General features: G+C 39.6%; 1 protein-coding gene across 5 annotated transcripts in view; it reads right to left on the bottom strand.

Annotated features, from left to right (window-relative positions):
• RFX3 (regulatory factor X3) overlaps positions 1 to 20,884 on the bottom strand; it is a 340,737-nt gene that overhangs the window by 234,447 nt on the left and 85,406 nt on the right. Inside the window, exon 2 of one of the 5 annotated variants that reach the window (XM_062208338.1) lies at positions 4,006 to 4,064. The exons of the other annotated variants lie outside the window; for them this stretch is intronic. The gene's annotated coding sequence lies outside the window, so the exon portion shown is untranslated. The remainder of the gene's footprint in view (positions 1 to 4,005; positions 4,065 to 20,884) is intronic. 5 annotated transcript variants of the gene reach the window in all.

The following is a 20,884-nucleotide window of genomic DNA, read 5'->3' as shown; positions in this document are numbered from 1 at the left end:
CCTTAAAGTGTACAGCCATCCCCATTGTGGCGTTTACAAATTGAAGGTTAGTAGCAATACTGGGTTTAAAAAAAAATCCATTGGTGCCATTTTTCCAATAACTCAAATAATGAGATTTTTAGCAATATTTTAATTAAAACAAGAACTTTTTTAAAGACAGAATGCTATTGCACACTTAACTGACTACACTATGGTATGAACACTTTTTTTATATGTACTCAGAAACCAAAAAATTTATGATCACATTATCACAATATACATTTTATTTATTGTGTGGGCCAAGTCCACTATTATCTCCAAAGATGCCTGTGCATAACGCACACCTCCACTTGTACGAAATTCTAGAACACAGAAATCTCATTTACAGACGTGGAAAGTAGAACAGTGTTTGCCTTGGGCTGGGGATCAGAAATGGGCATGGCATTGATTAGCATCACAAGGGATCTTATGGGAACAGAAAAATGTTCTACATCTTGATTGTGGTTTTAGTTAATATAAATGTAAGTTTCTAAAGCTGGATCAAATATTTACCAAAAAGGCATATTTTATCTCTTGTATTTTGCATTTTATAATACACATACCTCAACTAAAGTGATTTTTAGAAAAACACAATTTTGGAAGTAACATATTTAGAACAGGAAAACTATATCCACACCCATAATTACTGTACTACTGAGATCATATTAAGGCTATAATGTTTATTTCTATGAACCTTTTAAAGAGAAATAAAAATTAAAGAAAATTAAGAGGACATAAATTTGAATGATAACTGCAACTGGCAATACAATCATCTGAGACGTGTGTGAATGGTCTGCTGACAAGAAGATAAAATTGGGAGACATAGCCGGTGCAGTGGCTCAGTAGGCTAATCCTCCGCCTTGCGGCGCCAGCACACCGGGTTCTAGTCCCGGTCGGGGTGCCGGATTCTGTCCCGGTTGCCCCTCTTCCAGGCCAGCTCTCTGCTGTGGCCAGGGAGTGCAGTGGAGGATGGCCCAAGTTCTTGGGCCCTGCACCCCATGGGAGACCAGGAGAAGCACCTGGCTCCTGCCATCGGAACAGCGCGGTGCGCCGGCCACAGCCTACCGCGGCGGCCATTGGAGGGTGAACCAAAGGCAAAAAGGAAGACCTTTCTCTCTGTCTCCTTCTACTGTCCACTCTGCCTGTCAAAAATTTAAAAAAAAAAAAAAATTGGGAGACATAATTGCCATCATGTGTGTGAAGAGCAACACCCTAAGAGGAAGAAATACACTTCTACTGGGGGGAAATTACATGCACACAGATTTTGTCCTCAACAGAAAGAAAGAAGTCTTCCAAAGTATATGGGAAACACATAGCATAAAAAAAAAAAAAAAAAAAAAAAAAACACCTGCATGCAAGGATTTCAAAACTTGGGGCACCAAAATAAATTTCAAAATAAAATTCAAAATAAATTTCATCTTTCCACAAATATTTTCAAAGACCTTTATAGAAGAAAATAATTATTTTAATTAGAGCTGAGGTTAAAAATCAAATCACACTTGTTGAATAATTGTATCTCTCAGAAACAACAGAATATGAATCCTCTAATTAACTAGTTACTGAGTTCTGATGGCTGAATTCTTCCTGCCAGGCTTACTAGATAGGATATTAGATAGGATGATTTATTAGATGCCTGCTAAAATTCCTTTCTAAAAAAAAATGTTTAATTGAAAGGCTGAGTTACAAAAAGGAAGAGAGACAGAGAGAGAAAGAGAGACACTCTTTTATCTGCTGGTTCACTAGAGTATATTTTGCTCCTGTCACAAAACTTGAAGTTGGGGCCAGTGCTGCGGCGTAGTGGGTAAAGCTGCCGCCTGCAGTGCTGGCATCCCATAAGGGGGCCGGTTCAAGTCCCAGCTGCTCCACTTCCAATCCAGCTCTCTGCTATGGCCTGGCAAAGCAGTGGAAGATGGCCCAAGTCCTTGGGCCCCTGCACCGGCATGGGAGATCCGGAAGAAGTTCCTGGCTCCTGGCTTCGGATCGGCACAGATCTGGCTGCTTCAGCCAACTGGGGAGTGAACCAGCAATGGAAGACCTCTGCTTATCTCTGTGTGTAACTCTAACTTTCAAATAAATAAATAAATCTTTAAAAAAAGAAAACTTGAAGGAAAATTTCATCATTTCAAATTATTGAACTTTACAGTGGCAGCTAGTATGTCTTTCATATTTCAGTTTAAATATTTTAATTAAATTGTGCTTTATTTTTTAAAGCATATTGCTGTCCATCACGAACACATCCAATGCAGAATTCTTATTTGATATAAGCCACCTAATGGGAAACTCTGATTTATTAGAAAATAAAATACATTTCAGCACTATTCATTTTCTGATGAAATTTAAAGTATTACCTAACAAAGCAAAAGGAAAAGAAATGACATAGAAAACCATGGTAAGCCATGTGTTGCCCATAAAGACAGATCACAATTTGGGATAATAGAGCTTTTCCTATGTTCAAGGGGAAAAACAAAAAAAAGAAAAAGCTCCCTAACAGTTGGCAGGAATGAGGAAAAGCAATGTTAAGTCTTAAGGTAGATTTTAATGAAAAGGTAAGCCATAGGTTGATTTAAAGGATAATAGCCTAATAGTAATTAATCTCTCGTCACATTTCTTCCACTCTGCTCTTCTCAGAAGACAAAATTCTCTTTTGGGGATCCAAGAGTTCCAAAGAAGTTAAATTCTCCTTTGTCTACTGGGATGGAAAATACATGCCAGATTCAACAGCTACAAGATGGAAATATCTACAGCGACTGCATTCAAATAAATATCAGGACATGTGTTAGAAATACTCAAATATGCTTTTTCCGAGTGCATGTGAATAGGGGCATCCTAAGCCTTAGGAGCTACCAAAAAGTCATACCGGGCACATCAGAATGAAATCAACTCCAGGGCCGGCACCGTGGCTTAACAGGCTAATCCTCCGCCTTGCGGCGCCAGCACACCGGGTTCTAGTCCCGGTTGGGGTGCCGGATTCTATCCTGGTTGCCCCTCTTCCAGGCCAGCTCTCTGCTATGGCCCGAGAAGGCAGTGGAGGATGGCCCAAGTCTTTGGGCCCTGCACCCACATGGGAGACCAGGAGAAGCACCTGGCTCCTGGCTTCGGATCAGCGAGATACACCGGCCGCAGCGGCCATTGGAGGGTGAACCAACGGCAAAAAGGAAGACCTTTCTCTCTCTCTCTCTCTCTCTCTCTCTCACTATCCACTCTGTAAAAAAAAAAAAAAAAGAGAGAGAGAGAAAGAAATCAACTCCAGGATGGCAGAACAAAGAAATCAAAGCCACTGAGCTGCTGGCTCATTCACAAAGTAGCCTTGTCCTCAGGCTTATGAGTTAAATGAGCAATACACTTTGTGGCTTAAATTCATCAACCTATGTTTTTTTAATTATTGTTTGTCATTACTTGCAACAAAAATTTCATGCAAAGAAAACAGACATCAGTGGACAAGATGCCAAAAATGCAAAAATTTGTTTTGGAACTTACAGTTAAATCTATAGAGTAATTTGGTGTTAGTACTGGCATGATCTAACTCTCCATTCATACAGAATCTTCAGTTTCTCATATATGGATATTAATATGAGCACTTATTTTAATGCATTCAAATGTTGCTAGACTCATTTCAACTATCTCTTTCACATCAGCCTTATACTTAGGAAGTCTGAACCATAATTTTTGAATTGGTGGAATGAAAAGAAGAAAATATAATTTCTGTTCTCAATTTACCATGGTCAATTAGAAAATGGATCTAATAGAAATCCTGAACCTTGTTCTAGATCCCAAATCAGAGCCTGGAGTATACAAATACAGAACATTTAAAAACCAGACTACAAAGGCATAAGATGGTAAAACCGCTCAAGGAAAGATGCTATTAAAAGTAAAGAACCTCAGATTTAACATGAATCATCATTTAAAATATTTCAGCTAAGAACTACAGAGAAAAAAACACAGCATAATTAAATACTGGTAAGGACAGACTTAATTGGTCTCACTTACCACTTTGGAATTCTGAGAACCATTGCAGATTCCAGTCTATATTCCTCTGATAAAAATCTCTGAATAAAGAAGAAATAGGAGGCTGTCTTTGGTGAATTTCAGATACAAAATCACTTCAATTTCATTTTTTTTCTAAGTATCACTTGAGTAAGAACAAAACTTAAACATCCATAGGTGTCTGTGGAAAACTTTTAGCAGGGCAATTCATTCCCACATATGAGGGAAGGAGAATGACAAATTACAATTCAGTCATCCTACTACATAACCAATTGTCTTATTAATTGACAAAATAAATTACGTATTCAGGAATCATTATACTGAAATCAAAAGTGTAAGTGCTTTATGCTCTTCAATTCTATTAAAAATCTCACCTATAATTAGTATACCTTAAAAGTCATATATAATGTAAGTATTACATATAGACTGAATTCATCCAGAGATATCCTCACAGAAAGTATGTTAATCCCAACCTACATTAAGGTAAAAGCTTTAGGTAAAGGTTAGAATTTAGGACTTGTCTAGAAAGTAATATGCCTTAAAATTTTTTTCTACTCTTCTTTGTTTCCCTACTGCTTATCAAAAATAAACAAAAATGAGACATTGCAGTATAAAAGGATCACAACCTGTAAGATCAAATTTTATTTCAGATCTACATGATTACATATTTTCCCCAATGAACCTGTACTTTTATAATCTGTAAATAGTTTTTTATTTTTAAATAAACCAGACAAAAAGAAGACTTTAAGAAACAATCTTTTTAAATGCACAAAAAAAGCAGTACCTTCCCTGTATCCATTGCTGCCCCATGAAGCACCAAGTTAACTGCTCCTTCCTGAACAGTGGCAGAATACTTAGAGCCACTTGGCTATGTCCTCATTCCCACAATGATGATTCCTGGATATTTCAACACTAATGCAGCCCCTTATAATCTTTTTCTTGGGTTTTGATAGGCTTCTGAGATATGAAAATTGATGTTTCCTTCATCAAAAATGAGAACTTTTTCTGGGGCCAGTGTTTGGCACAGCAGTGAAGATACCACGGGGGACTCCTGTATCCCATGTTGAAGTGCTGGGGTTTGATTGGCTCTGCTTCCAATACAGCTTCCTGCTAATGCACACCATGGGAGAACAGCAGACGATGGCTCAAGTATGTGGGTCCTTGCCACACACCTGGAAGGACCAGACTGCGGAGTTCCAGGCTTCTAGTTTTGGCATGGAATGGCTCTGGTTGTTGCAGTCATTTCTCTCCGGTGCCTACCTCTCTCTCTCTCTCTTTTTCTCTCTCTCTCTCTCTCTCTCTTTCTCACTCACTCTATATCTCTCTCAAGAAGATGAGGATGAAAAATTTTTATGAGAACTTTTTGAACATTACTTCTTAACCACATTTTATGCCCAAATTCTTATACTTTTTTTCTTCTGTAAATCCAATTACATGCACATTAGACAATCAGGGACTGTCCTTGAGGTCTTTCAAGTCTCTGCTCATCATCCTTGAATCTTTTTTCTCTAGCTTCTTCAAATTGAATAAATTTGATTGACAGCTATCAAGTTCACTGATTTTTCTTAATATTGTATTGATACAGTAAATCAAATTAATTTGTAATTAGTTATTGTTCTTTCCATTTATAGAATCTCCATTAAGCTCTTTTTTAGTCGCCATTTCTTTGTCAAGATTTCCTGTTCACTCATGATGACCATAGTTTGCTTGTTTCTGTTTGTCTTACTTCCTTATATGCATAGGCATATATAAGCTTTTGTCAACTAAAACTAACATGTAGATCATCTCAAGTTCTGTTCCCATGGACCTTATTTTCTCTTGACTATACATCACATTTTTTCCTAGATTTTGCATGTTCAGTAACTTCTTCATTGTATATTGAACACTGTGATAACAAAAGGTACAAAAACTTAAGAGCCTGCTATGTTCCTCTGAAGCCTTGTCACTTTTGTTCTCAGGGAGTACAATTATTTCTTGAATATCGTGAATTTGTTTATGCTTTGTTGGAATTAATTTGAAGAAATCTCAGGCTGTTTCTTAAGCTCCTCTACTTTGTCAGGGTCAAACTTCTGTTTCCCCTGTAAATTTTATTGATATACAGTTTTTAACCTTGTAAGGGTGGATAAGGTAAGCCCATAGGAGTGGGGAACATCCAGCTCAAGGACCACATAAGACTTGTGTAACTGTTTGATATGGCCCTGTCAAAGCAACCACAGATGGGACTTGATGGACTTAGTAAATCTTTAGCAGGCTAATTGTTAAAAATTCTGTATTGTTTGTGAATGATGTTATAGATATCCAAATTGTCCTTAGCAGGAGAAAAGGTTCCCCATCCCTGAGAAGATGTTGCTAGCTTGAATGGATTCCCTCCAAAATTCTAGTGTTGAAACTTAATACCCAACGAGGTGGGGTGTTGGGTAGACATCTGGCACATGGGTTAAAATGCCACTTGGTACACCCACATTCAATATTAGAATGGCTGTCTTGAGTCTCAACTCCTCCACGTACAATTCAGCTTCCTACCAATGAGGACCCCAGGAAGCAGATGATGGCTCAAGAACTTGGGTCCCTGCCACCCACATGGGAGACTCAAGATGAGTTCTGGGCCCCTGATTTTTGTCTGGCCCAGCTCTGGTTATTGTGGGCATTTGGTAAGTGAACTAGCAGATAGAAGATCTCTCCTCTGTCTCTAAAATAATTGAAAATAAACAAATATTTAAGAGGTTGGAGACCTTTAAGAGTGATCATATTATAAGGACTCTCCTCAAGGTTGGGATTAAGACCCCTACAGAGGAAGCCTTCACACAGAGGTCAGTTCTCTTGCTACTCTGTATTGTGCTATGTGGGGACACAGCATCCCTCCCTTCTAGAGACAAAGCATTCATAGTGCCATCTTGAAATCAGAGTGCAACCTTCAGCAGATAACTGAACCTACTGGCACCTTGATCTTGGACTTCCCAGTCTACAGAACTGTGAGAAAACAAATTTCTGTTTGTAATGGATTATCCAACCTCTGAGATATGTTATAGTCACAAAAATGAATTAAGATGGTTCCCTCTTCTTCAGTTGTAGACATTTTGGTTCTTACCCAGATGCCTAAGATATTAATAACATCAGTCTAATGGGTTTGGCACAGAGCTCCAATGTCCACCTGGAAACAGTAACATGTCTTTCCATTTTCAGACCTCTAGTAGACACGCTCTGGTAAGTTCACACAGTCCACTTGGCATATGGACAGACCATCCCTCAGACAAGGACTCAAGGGAACACACTTCTCAAGTTCTGGACCCCCACTATTCCATGGAGCAGTCTTCTTTCTGATGCGCTGCTCCAGATTTCAACTGCTTCAGCAGCACTGAACTCTGATCTCTGCCTTTTAAGCTCACAGGTGTCACTCTTTTCTCCTGGAGCCCCAGGTCCCTGTCACAGTTAGGAAACTGTCCTTAGTAGAAATCAGCAAATGCAGGGCTCTATCAACCTGCCGTTTCTCAGTGATCACAGTCCTGCATTTTCTGTTTCCAAGGCCTAACAGAGAGTTCCCTCACATATTTTGCTCACGTTGTTATTGTTCATGGATAGTCAAACCATTACCAGCTACTCCTTCAAGGATGGAAGCAGAAGCATGTGTCCACATTATTTTAAAGAGTTTGTTTGTTTGTTTGTTTTTGTCTTTTTTATTCTCTCAAATTTATATCTTTTTCTCTCCTTATTCCAAATTTGTGTAACTTATCAGCCAGTTCAGTGCACACACTGTGTTAAATAATTTTAATAAAATATCTTAGAACTATAAGATATTATAATGATAAGACCCTTTGAAATTATTAACATTATTACATAAGTTTGGGAAAAGTTTGTTAAGTTTAAGGAAAAATGTTTCAAATTTAATTTTAAAAGCTTCCCTCCCAAACTTATTTTCCTTTTTCATGAACAATAACAGGACAAGCAAAATATTATCAATAACTTACTGTACCATATTGCTTTTCACATGCTTTCCTTTGCTAAAGTATGCTTGCTTACCTCTAACAAGTCAAAACAAAAGCAGAAAATTCAGAAAACTTCAAGTTATCAAAATTTTCATTTCCCAATGTCAACACTGGTGTGATCTCAGTGCCATACAACCATTAGAATGACAAATGTCTTCTAGCTATATTTAAAGATTGCGGAACCATCTGCATGTCTCTAGACAAACCATAAGAGATTTAAATGAGAAAGCAAAGTACACATAACACAGTTTTTAAATGCTTAGAAAAATTTTACATGATGCAGAGAGCCCACAAATGAAGTAGATTTTTTCTTTGTCAATCATGGATTTCCTAATTGGGTTAGATACTAGAAATGTTCAAATATCAGTTTAGAGATAGGCAAAACCAACTATCCATCAGGCACAGGATGTAGGGCCTACAAATATGTTTTAATTTCTATTGAAATGAAAATAACTGGAAATTTAGGTGAAAGAAAAGTTTAGCACACAATTTTAATTTATAACAACACTTTCAGAAAATTTTCAAATTGGCTAGGAACCATAATTTCCCACAGAACCTGATTCTGTGTGCTTCTAGGGTATTGGGCTCCAGGTATTTTTTTTCATTAAACTAGATAAGACATCTTTCCCTTTAGGTTCTTTGAGCACTCATCTCATCCCTAATCCAGGGATCTCTTCCCTAATTCATTTTCCCTGATCTTTTTGGTTTACGTGAACTGTACGTACCCATTTGCTGACACATGGAAAATGTTGGGTAGACAGTACTTTGGGTAGATAGACACTTACAAGCCTCTCTTAAGTTACCATGTGATAGATGAAATCTTCATCGTGGTTACACACCTGTATTACATTTGTTTCCCACAATAAAGAAGTGGGTTTGTTGTCTCCTCCAACTTGAAATCAGCCTGCAATGTCCCAAGTTCCTAAGAGGATTGTTTTTAACCACAACCCATTTTCAGAAGTGCGATAATAACCACAGTGAGAAACCACGAAGTATCATCAAATTTAGTTAACTTACTTTACCAGTTTAGGTGGATTTTCCAGGTTCTCTTAATTACTTATCATTCATAGCTATTCAAGCAAGTGATATCTATATCCAAATCATGGTTTATTTATAACAATACTCTATGCATTCAGAGAGACCAAGATAATGTTCAACAAGAAAAGGAGATATGTAAAAGAATAAAATGCTTTCAATCACATGCCAAAGAAATCTTGGAGGTGAGTGTACCACTTAGGACACATAAAAGCAGAGTGCTCTGGACTTAAGTTGGGAATGAAGTATGGATAGCATGTTATGATCTAACTATGAATCTCTTCGACTCCTTTCACCTCAGTGAGGTTTTCAGTCAGGAGGCCTAGGTCCTATTCTAGCTCCAGTGTTGTGTAGTCATCAAACACATTTGACTTTATTTTAGTCTGTTTCCTAAGGAAGATATATAATCATATTCCCTGGCTTAAAGATTTATTTTATGTGTTTGAAAGGCAGAGTGACAGAGAGAGAGAGAGAGAGAGAGAGAGAGAGAGAGAGAGAGAGAGAAATTGATCTTCCATCCACTGATTCATTATCCAAATGCCTGCAACAGCCGAGACTGGGCCAGGCTGAAGCTAGGATCCTAGAAATCCATTTAGGACTCCCACATGGGAGGCAGGGATCCAAGTATTGGGCCATCATCCACTGCTTTCGCAGGTGCATCAGCAGGGAACTGAACTGGAAGCAAAGCAGCCAGGACTTGAACTGTTGCTCTAATAAGGGATGCTGGCATTGTAGGCAGCTGCCTATGCTGCTGTGCCGCAACACCGGTTCCCTACAATGACTTCTAAAAAAAATTTTTTAACTTATTTGAAAGGCAGAGTTACAGAGAGAGGAGGAGAGAAATGGAGAGAAAGGTCTTCCATATACGGTTCACTCCCCAAATGGCCACAACGGCCAAAGCTGGGCCTATCTGAAGCCAGGAGCTTCTTCTGGGTCTCCCACATGGATGAGGGGGCTGAAATATTTGGGCCCTCTTCCACTGCTTTCCTAGGCCATAAGCAGAGAGCTGGATCCCATATGGGATGCCGGCACTGCAGGCTTAGCCTACTATGCCACAGCACTGGACCCTTTATATTGACTTTTTAAAGTTCCATTTATGCTACTACAATGTGAGATCCTCAAGTTCATGGATGATATTTATCCTATTCACCAGTGAGTCCCTACCAAGTAGCACTATCTGTGACACGTATCGGCACAAATTCATGTTAAATAAAAAATTAATTTTGTTCAGAGGGAATTCTCATCTCATTTTTATCAAATGGATACCTCTTAAGGAACCTATCCAGGATGTGAGTATTACGTTTTATTTGAATGGGAGTGTACTAGTCAAGGCTGTACTTTATAAGGATGCCCTCTCAGCAACAAGTGATTAGATCAAGGCTGGGCATCTGACTGCAGCTGGTCTGCATTCTCTCTCCTGGGATTGGGACTCTGGTCTCTCTACTGGTCACTCTGACTAAGGAGAAGTGCTGGGCAAATACATTTGGTCATGTGCACATGAAGGCACTGAAAAGAAAATCTATCAAGTGTGATGAAGGAAGAAAACCATAGAGAGGAGTATAAGAGATGAGGAGCAAACTACCCAGATTCCTGGTGGCTTTACTGATGGCAAGTTCCGGTTCCTCATAAAGCCAAACACTTCTTTGAGATTTCAGGAGGTATCCCCTTTTCCTTCCATATTTCTATTTTAGATGGATTGAGATAGGTTCTAATACTAAGAACCAAAAGAATATGAAAAGATAATACTTTTTTTCTTAGCCAAACATGTCTGCTTTATAAAAACTACACAGAAGCAAAAACATGTCCAGAAAATGCATCAAAATTGCAGGAAGGGAAAATGTTGAATTGAGAAATCATCAAGTTTTCAATAATTATAGTATAGTAGTCAATAGTATGTGTATTATAAATCATTTTGTTTTTAGCAACAGATGAGAGTCATCAGATGAGAGTCAACAGATGAGAGTCATCATATGAAGACAAATGTATCCTAAAGCCACTACATACTTCTGTAATATTTCCAGGGAAAATTTGCATCAAGAACTCTTAGCTCCAAAACTGCTTAGAACATCGCATACTATCACAGGCCCTAAAAACATATTTAATTGTAAAAATGCTAACAATTCTTGGGATGAGCCATTCAAAATAACAAATGTTTTTTAATGCAAAAGAAACAGAAAAAGAGAGGGAAATATGCAGTATTTGCAGTAGAATGAAGTTCAGAAGAAAGGAATAGGGGAAATTATCACAATAACTTGGAATTCTATTGCTCAGCCATACAAAGTAAAATAGAAAGTAGTAAGTTTGAGCCAATAAACTCCAAGGAATCTCCTATAACTCAATTACCTCAAAATGTGAATCAATTTTTTGTCACCCTTACAGCCTACTACTCCTACTTAGTTTTTAAAAGGTAATTGCTAATTGAGTAACCCACATTTCTGTTAGGATGTTAAAATCGAAGTGACAAATTTCTAGCAGTTTCCTTTTACAACCCAATTCAAAGTATCTATTATTTTCGAAGCAGTAAATGAAAATGTCAAAAACATTCTTGAGTAGACATTTAGTTGTTTTCTGCCAAATTAATGAAAGGAAAATATTGCACTCTGAATTGGTTAATTACCATGAATCCTTCTGCAAAGGGCTCCTGTCTGCAGAATTAAGCCAGCTTTAGTTGGCACACTGCCCAAATATTCATGGAGACTAGAATATAGGCTCCACTGTATTCAAACGACATTTAGTGTTTGGCATCATTTATCTGCTTACAAATCATCATTCCTAACCACTATAGACATCCAATGTCTGAAGTAAACAGGGCAGAAACACCTGCATGCAATAGGGATATTCTGTTCCTTTGAATTGCTGTGAGGTAGATTTAGAATACAGAATGAACAAGAATATCCTAATTAACATATCCTCTAGAAACTACATCCACTTTAACAAAAATCCTCTACTGACATTACTTCAAGGAAATGCTCTAAGAAGAAAGTGACTTCAAACAATGGAGGACTTGGAGAAGCTCCTTTTTCCTATGTTCTAGGCTAGGGTTAATGGAGCTATTTGCTCTGGGGTACCCACACACGGATCTCACACCTCCCCAATGCCTGGGATTTAAGATAAACATGTGCTGATTTGCCTATTTCAAAATAGCAAAATAACCATCTTTTGAGCATAACTCCATCTCTCTTTTCTCCCTTCTTCATACAGAAATTACAAGACCTAGAATGACATCTCTCCATGTTGGATAACATATTGGCTAGACTTCTTAAAAACTGGAAAGGAAACTATTTCACAACTTTTTGAAAAAGCCATTCCACCAATCCTTTTGAAGAAAGAATGGGTAGGAAGATGGATATGGAAAAAATTAGGTGTTTCTCTCTCATCCTTTTTGAATCTCTCTAAAGAAGATGGAAGAAAAGATACCAAATCAAGACACAAATACTGACAAGCAAAGAAACACAAGCTCTCTTCTCCAAGCTATTTTCCGTATGGTCAGGAGCAAGTACCAAAGGCTCCACTGTGCCAATTTATTATACAGTCCTGTATCAGAGAACGGGAAAAGTACAGAAGCCAATGGGCAATCATGAAAAAGGATCATTCACACTATCATATATTTCAAATCTAAGTGCTGTGGCCCAAGCAAAATTAACAAGCAAAGTTTTTCCCAGACAAAATAATTCCTATAAAATCCCTCATCAAAAACGCTTAGAAGGCATTAGATATTAAGGCTCTGAGAATGGACATAGGAAGTCTATACCTACCTTTAAATAAATTGCAGCTGGCCCAGTAGGACAATAAGAATGTTTAAAGGGTCTAGAACTCATGAGAAAAGCAGTATAAAAATAAAAAGTGGTAGAAAAAGTGAAACAAGAAACAAACAACAGGTGGAACAAAGAAAGAACAAACACCAAGACAGCAAGATGGCAGTCTGTTTTTTCTTTTAATTGCTTTAATGTTGTCTTTCTTCTTATTCTTTCTCCTCCTCTTCCTCATCTTCTTCCTCTTTTTCCCTTTATTTTTTTGAGAGACAGAAAGAGAAAGAGAGAGAGAGAGACCACTCCCATTCACTGGTTCACTCCCCCAAAGACCAGCAATAGTTGTGGGGCCTGACACTAGGAGCCAGGAATCCAATCCAGATCTCCCAAGTGAGTGGCAGAGACCTAAATACCTGAGCCATCATGACCACCTCCCAGGATTCACACAAGCAGGAAATCAGTGTCAGGAGCCAGACCCAGGAGTCAAACCCAGGTAGTCTAATGTAGGATGTAGGCATCTTAACAACATCTGAACCTCTAAGCCAAATATTCACTCCAGGAAGACAGTATTAAATGGACCATATCAAGAATTATAATAATAAATGTAAATGTTCTCAACACTCCACGTAAAAGGCAGAAGTTAAGAGTCCCAAACAACAAAAACACAACATACCACCTTTGAAAAATGCTCATTAAAAACAGAGATATTAAAAGCAAAAGGAGGCCAGCGCCATGGCTCAATAGGCTAATCTTCCACCTGTGGCACCGGCACACCAGGTTCTAGTCCCGGTTGCCCCTCTTCCAGGCCAGCTCTCTGCTGTGGCCAGGGAGTGCAGTGGAGGATGGCCCAAGTCCGTGGGCCCTGTACCCGCATGGGAGACCAGGAGAAGCACCTGGCTCCTGGCTTTGGATCAACGCGATGTGCCGGCTGCAGCACGCCAGCCGCGGCAGCCATTGGAGGGTGAACCAATGGCAAAAAGGAAGACCTTTCTCTCTCTCTCTCTCACTGTCCACTCTGCCTGTCAAAAAAAAAAGCAAAAGGATATAAAAAGATGCATTCTACTAACACCAGTCAAAGCAAACACCAAGGGAAATTCCAGCATTTGACCTAGCAGTTAAGATGCTGGTTAAGATGCCTGCATACCATATCAGAGTACCTAGGTTCATGTCTAATTCCTGCTTCCTGATAATGTGGACCACAGGAGGCAGCAAGTGATGGCTCAAGTAGTTGGATCAGTGTCACCCACATTTCAGACTTGGACTGACATTACAGCTCCTGGTTTTGGCATGGCCCATCCCTAGCTCTTATGGGCATTTAGTAAGTGAACCAGTAAATGGACGCTTTGTCTCCATGTCTGTATGTCATTCTCTATTTCTCTTCTTCTCTGTCTCTCTGCATCTCTGTCACACACATTCTCTTTGTATCTCAAATTTAAAAAAAAAAAAACCCTAGAATTACTATACTGATATCATAACAAAAATTGATTTTCACAAAGAACAGAGATACAGAGGATAATTTTTTTATTTAATTTTTTTCTTTTTTAAACTTTTATTTAATAAATATAAATTTGCAAAGTACAACTTTTGGATTATAGCAGCTTTTTCCCCCCATAACCTCCCTCCCACCTGCAACCATCCCATCTCCCACTCCCTCTCCCATCCCATTCTTAATCAAGATTCATTTTCAATTATCTTTATATACAGAAGATCAATTTAGTATATACTAAGTAAAGATTTCAACAGTTTGCACCCACACAGACACACAAAGTATAAAGTACTGATTGAGTACTAGTTATACCATCAATTCACATAGTATAACACACTAAGGACAGAGATCCTACATAGGGAGTAAGTGCACAGTGACTCCTGTTGTTCATTTAACAACTGACACTCTTATTTATGACATCATTGATCACCTGAGGCTCTTGTCATGAGCTGTCAAGGCTATGGAAGCCTCTTGAGTTCACCAACTCCGATCTTATTTAGACAAGGCCATAGTCAAAGTGGAAGTTCTCTCCTCCCTTCAGAGAAAGGTAAGAGGATAATTTAATAAAGACAAAATTGATAATTCACCAACATGGAATACTAATTATAAATATTTATGAACCCTAAATCTGAGCTTCAAAATAAATTAAGAAAAAATGGACAGAAACTAGGGCAGGAGTTGTGGCATAGCAGGTTAAACCACCTCACACTATACCAGAATCCCGTAACAGAATATCATTTTTTTTTTTTTTTTTTTTTTACAGGCAGAGTGGACAGTGAGAGAGAGAGAGACAGAGAGAAAGGTCTTCCCTTGCCGTTGGTTCACCCTCCAATGGCCGCCGTGGCCAGTGCGCTGCAACCGGCGCACTGCGCCGATCCGAAGGCAGAAGCCAGGTGACTCTCCTGGTCTCCCATGTGGGTGCAGGGCCCAAGCACCTGGGCCATCCTCCACTGCACTCCCGGGCCACAGCAGAGAGCCGGCCTGGAAGAGGGGGCAACCGGGACAGAATCCGGCACCCCGACCAGGACTAGAACCCGGTGGTGCCAGCACCGCCAGGCAGAGGATTAGCCTGTTGAGCCACGGCGCCAGCCAGAGTATCATCTTGAGTCAAAGCTACTTAACTTCCTATTTAATTATCTGTTAATGCACCAGTGAAGGCATCAGAAGGTAGACCAAGTAGTTGGGCATCCTCAACCTGGATGGAGTTCCTAGCAATTAAATTTGCCCCAGTCCAGTTCCAACCATAGTGGACTTTTGGAGAGTGAACCAGTGGAAAGAAGTTCTCGTTCTCTGTGTCTCTATCTCTCTCTGTCACCCTGCCTTTCAAATAAAATGAATTTTTAAAAGCAAACTGGTAGAAATCAAAATATACAATATACCCTCCACAAAAAAGACTGAAGTTTAAAAAGGCAAAGTCACATAAACGATGCCATCACTTTACAACTCAACTACATTAATAAACAGTAACAGAAAGATCTCTGGAAAACTCTCAAATAGTCTATAACTAAGTAAAAGATGATCAGATAAACAAAGGACAAAGAGGAAGCAAAAAAAAAAAAAAAGATAAAAAGTATTTTGAACTTATTGAAAATGGAAACATACCATACCAAAATTTGTGAGAAGCCACTAAAACAGTACTTAGAGGAAAATTTCTAGTACTAACTGGCTACATTAGAAAAGCAGAATGATCCTGCGGGGGAAGCAGGACACACAGCAGACTCATAGAATGGCAAACGCCCAAAACAGCACTCCTGCCTCAGAATCAACCCTTGGGACATTCGGATCTGGCTAAAAGGTCCATGAGAGTCTCACAGGCATGGAAAGCCATGACACGGTGGCAAAAAACAATCTAAATAAAAGATCCTGGTGAACAAGACCCCAGCAGAAGGAACAGGCCATCAAGGAGAGAGGCGCCTTTCTCTGAAGGGAGGAAGGAACCTCCACTGTGACACGGCCTTGACTAAACAAGTTCAGAGTCGGTGAACTCAAGGGGCTTCCATAGCCTAGACAGCTCATAGCAAGAGTCTCGGGTGATTGCTGACTTCATAAATAAGAGTGCCAATTGTTAAATCAACAACGGGAGTCACTGGGTACATGCTCGTCAAGTAGGATCTCTGTCCTTAATGTGTTTTACTATGAAACTTAAAAACACTGCTAGTCGAACAATACCCTATACCTTGTGCAGTTGTGTGAGTGCAGCCCATTGAAATCCTTCCTTAGTATATACTAAGTTGATCTTCAGTATATGAAGGTAATTGAAAATGAAACTCAATGAAGGGCGGGATGGGAGAGGGAGAAAGAGAGGGGAGGGCCACGGGAGGGAGGGAGGTTGGCGGGGGGGAAGCCACAACAATACAAAAGTTGCACTTTGTAAATTCACATTTATTAAATTAAAAAAAAATAACTATTAAAAAAAAGAAAAGCAGAATGGTCTTAAGGCTAGCTTAACTACTATTCTGTGTATTAAGAAACTGAAAAAGGAAAATATAGCAATCCTCAAAACAGGCATCCAAAAAGCATCTGACAAAATTGAACATCCATTGCTGATAAAAAAAATTTTTTTTTGACAGGCAGAGTTAGACAGTGAGAGAAAGAGAGACAGAGAGAAAGGTCTTCCTTTTCCGTTGGTTCACCCTCCAAATGGCCACTACGGCCGGCGTGCTGCGTCGATCCGAATCAGGAGCCAGGTGCTTCCTCCTGGTCTCCCATGCAGGTGCAGGGCCCAAGCACTTGGGCCATCCTCCACTGCACTCCTGGGCCACAGCAGAGAGCTGGACTGGAAGAGGCGCAACCGGGACAGAAACCAGCACCCCAACCGGGACTAGAACCTGGGGTGCCAGAGCCGCAGGCAAAGGATTAGTCTAGTGAGCCATGGTGCTGGAGATAAAAATTCTCATTGAGCCAGCAGTAAAAAGGAATCTCTTCAGTTTTATAAAAGCCATCTATAAAAAACTTGCAGTTGGCTACACAGCAGACTTATAGAATGACAAATGCCCTAAACAGCACTCTGGCCTTAGAATCAGCCCTTAAGGCATTTGGATTTGGCTTAAAAGCCCATGAGAACATTTCAGGAACGGAAAGCCAAGATGCTGTGGCAAAAAAATGACCTACATGAAAATCTCTGTGAGTGAGATCCCAGTGGAAGGAAGGGGCCATCCTCTACTCCCAACCTGTGTGTACTGATGGTCCTCTTCCCCACTTAATGCTGTATAATTGTTCAGACCTGGTAAATGCCACTCTTAGGATCATTGGTTACTATCCTCACCCTGTCTTTTATGACCTTGTCTAAATATGATCAGAGTCGGCGAACTTGGAAGGCTTTCATAGCCTTGGCAACTCATGACGAGAGCCTAGGGTGGTTACTGGCGCCATAAACTAGAGTGTCAATTTGTTGGGTCAACAACAGGAATCACTGTGCACTTGCTCCTCATGTGGGATCTCTGTTCTTAATGGGCTGTACATTGTGATTTAATACTATAACTAGGACTCAAACAGTATGTTTCACTTTGTGTTTCTATGTGGATGCAAACTGTTGAAATCTTTACTTAATATATACTAAATTGATCTTCTGTATATAAAGAGAATTGAAAATGAATCTTGATGTGAATGGGAGGGGAGAGGGAGCAGGAGAGGGGAGGGCTGCAGGTGGGAGGGAAGTTATGGGAGGGGGAAGCCATTGTAATCCATAAGCTGTACATTGGAAATTTATATTCATTAAATAAAAGTTAAAAAAATTAATGATAAAAAAAAGAAAGAAGGGGCCATCAATGAATGAGGTACCTTTCTCTGAAGGGAGAAGAGAACTTCTACTTTGATTACGGCCCTGTCTAAATAGTGTTAGAGTTTGTGGACTCCAGATACTTCTATAGCCTTGACAGCTCAAAACAAGAGCCTCGGGTGATCAATGATGTCAAAAATAAGAGTGTCAATTGTTAAATCAACAACAAGAGTCACTGTGCAATTGCTCCCCATGTAGGTTCTCTGTCCTTAATGAGTTGTAATATGAGAATTAATGATAAAACTAGTCTTCAAACAGTACTTTATACTTTGTATGTCTGTGTGGGTGCAAACTTTTGAAATCTTTATTTAGTATAGAGTTGATCTTCTGCATATAAATATAATTAAAAATGAATCTAATGAAGAATGGGATGTAGAGGGAGTAGGAGGTGGGACAGTTTGGGGGTAGGAGGGTGAGCATGGGGCTTCTTACTGCTATAATCCAAAAGTTCTACCTATGAAATATATATTTATTAAATAAAAGCTTTCTATAAAAAGAACTTCCAGTTAACATCATTTTTAATGGTAAAATACTGAATGCTTCTCCTACAGGATCAGAAACATGACAGAGAATACTGTCATGATCACTTCTATTCAACATTATGCTGGAGGTTCTAGCTAATGAAATCAAGAAAGAAAACTAACTAAAAGGTATCTCTACATTTTAAAGAATCAAAATTTTATTTACAGACACATTATCTTCTCTGTAAAAAAGCAGAATAAATCTATAAAGTAGACAAAAAAAAACCATTGGTTTTAACAAGGTTTAAAAAATACAACATCAGGGTGCCTGCATTGTGGTGCAGTGTGTTAAGTTGTTGCTTGGGAGGCCAACATGCCATATAGCAACACTGGATCCAGTCCCAGTTGCTCTGGTTCTGATACAGCTTCCTGCCACTAATGCACCTCGGAAAACAATGAAGGATACCCAAATATTTGAGCACCTGCCACCCAACAGAAGATTTAGATGCAGTTCCAGGTTCCTGAATCCAACCTGGCCCATCCCATGGTACTATGGCCATCTGGGGAGCAAGCCAACATATTAAAGAGATCTCTCCTTCCCCTTCTCTACACCCCACACTGTGTCACTATGCCTTTAAAAAATAAAGCTTAAAAATTTATGAAAATGGAATTTAAACTTGGATTTATTAAAAAAAATAGTAAGTCAATACTCAAACATCAATCCCATGTCCTTTTACTAGAAAGCAAAAATTGGAGGTTACAATTAAAAGAAAATTCTACTTACAATAGCACCAGCAAACAACAATAAAATAGGAGAAAATCTGACAAAAGATGTACAAGTACTATACACTGAAGAGGCAAATGCTTCTGAGAGAAATTAAAGATCTAAATGAACAGGTAAAATGTGCTCATGGGTTACACAGCTCAATACTGTTAAAATGTCAGCTCTTGCCACATTGATCTAAAGATCAAATGCAATCCAAATCCCAATAAGCTTTATAAAAATAGAAATTGACAAGCTGATTCTAAAATTCAAATGGAAAGAAGCAGCAGCAGTCAGGCATCCCAGCTTTATAACGTGGCCCACAGGCACCCAGCACATGCCCTCCACACCACCAAGATGCCCAAGAGGAAGCCAAGAGCAGCTCCTGCAAAAGTGGAAATGAAACCCAAAAAGGGAGAAGGGAAGGATAAGCTGTTGGAACAAAAGGTACAAACAAAAGGGAAAAGAGGAGCAAAGAGAAAAGAGGCTGAGTGGCTAACCAAGAAACTAAACAAGATTGGCCTACAGAAAATGAGGAAACTAAAAATGAGAAAAAGCTAGCCTCTGATGAAGCAGAAAAGGGGCCAAAAACTACTATCCACTATGTTTTATCAGTGTTCCCTGTCTCCCTTCTTGTACATCACAGAGGAATATTAACAACTATTTTGAAAATGCAAATTTTTAGTAACCCTAGAAACATTTTAAAGAAGGAAGGAAGGCCATAAAAGTTTTCAAGATGGCAGAATAGGGAGGGGGGTTACTACTCTAGTCTAGGGGAAGATAGTTTTAATAAAAAAGTAGAGAAAGTGAAATCTCAGGGAAGAATTAGGGAGAAAACAGCAGAGAAAACTTCATGCAAATTAGAGGGACACTGTGGACCTAACATGGAGGGTGTGGATGCACAAAACTCAGGACCCCAGCAGCCAAGAGCCTCAGCACCAGCTTTGGAGTGAGGAGAGACCAGACTGCAGCAGCCCACGCCATTGGTGACAAAGCTGCAGGAAGAGCCTGGTGTGAGTCTGGCTTGGAGCCCTGTGGGGGAGTGTAACTCCAACCTAGAAGGAAAAGGGGAGGGGGGACATGTGTCTCTCTCCCCAACCACCAGGCACCAGTGTCCTATGTAACTAGCCAAGAGAAGGCAGGCGCCATTTTGGACATACGTAACAGCTATGCGGGCTCATGTCCACATAACCAGCAACCAACCGAGAGGAGATGCCTAAGACTGGCGGGGAGAATTTACAGGGGGCTGGGTGCATGTGACAGTGGGAACCTCATGTGCCAAAACTGTGAAAACACTGTGGCTGTGTGGCAGGTGCACGGTATGGTTGGGATTTTGGGCAGTCACTGTGGGGAGCTCCACATGCTCAGAGCTACCTGAATCCCTGGTGAAGGTCATTGCTACAGGATCAATGCTCAGACTGAGAACTGCATGGATTCTTGGTGTGGTTCTTCTGACAATGTGGACAAATACTGTACCCACTGGGTTTAGCATCCAGGCACTGGTCTCCTTTTAGGAGAGGAAGTGAGCATGAGAATATGCCAACAGAGCAGAACAAACCTCCACTCTGATTAAAAAAATTTTTTTTTTAAAAAAAAAGGTGATTTATCACACCCAACTTGGGTGTCA

The sequence above is a fragment of the Lepus europaeus genome, chromosome 12, assembly GCF_033115175.1.
Source record: "Lepus europaeus isolate LE1 chromosome 12, mLepTim1.pri, whole genome shotgun sequence".
Classification (NCBI taxonomy): domain Eukaryota; kingdom Metazoa; phylum Chordata; class Mammalia; order Lagomorpha; family Leporidae; genus Lepus; species Lepus europaeus.
Note: the sequence above shows the minus strand (reverse complement) of the source record. Positions and strands in the feature narration are given on the sequence as shown.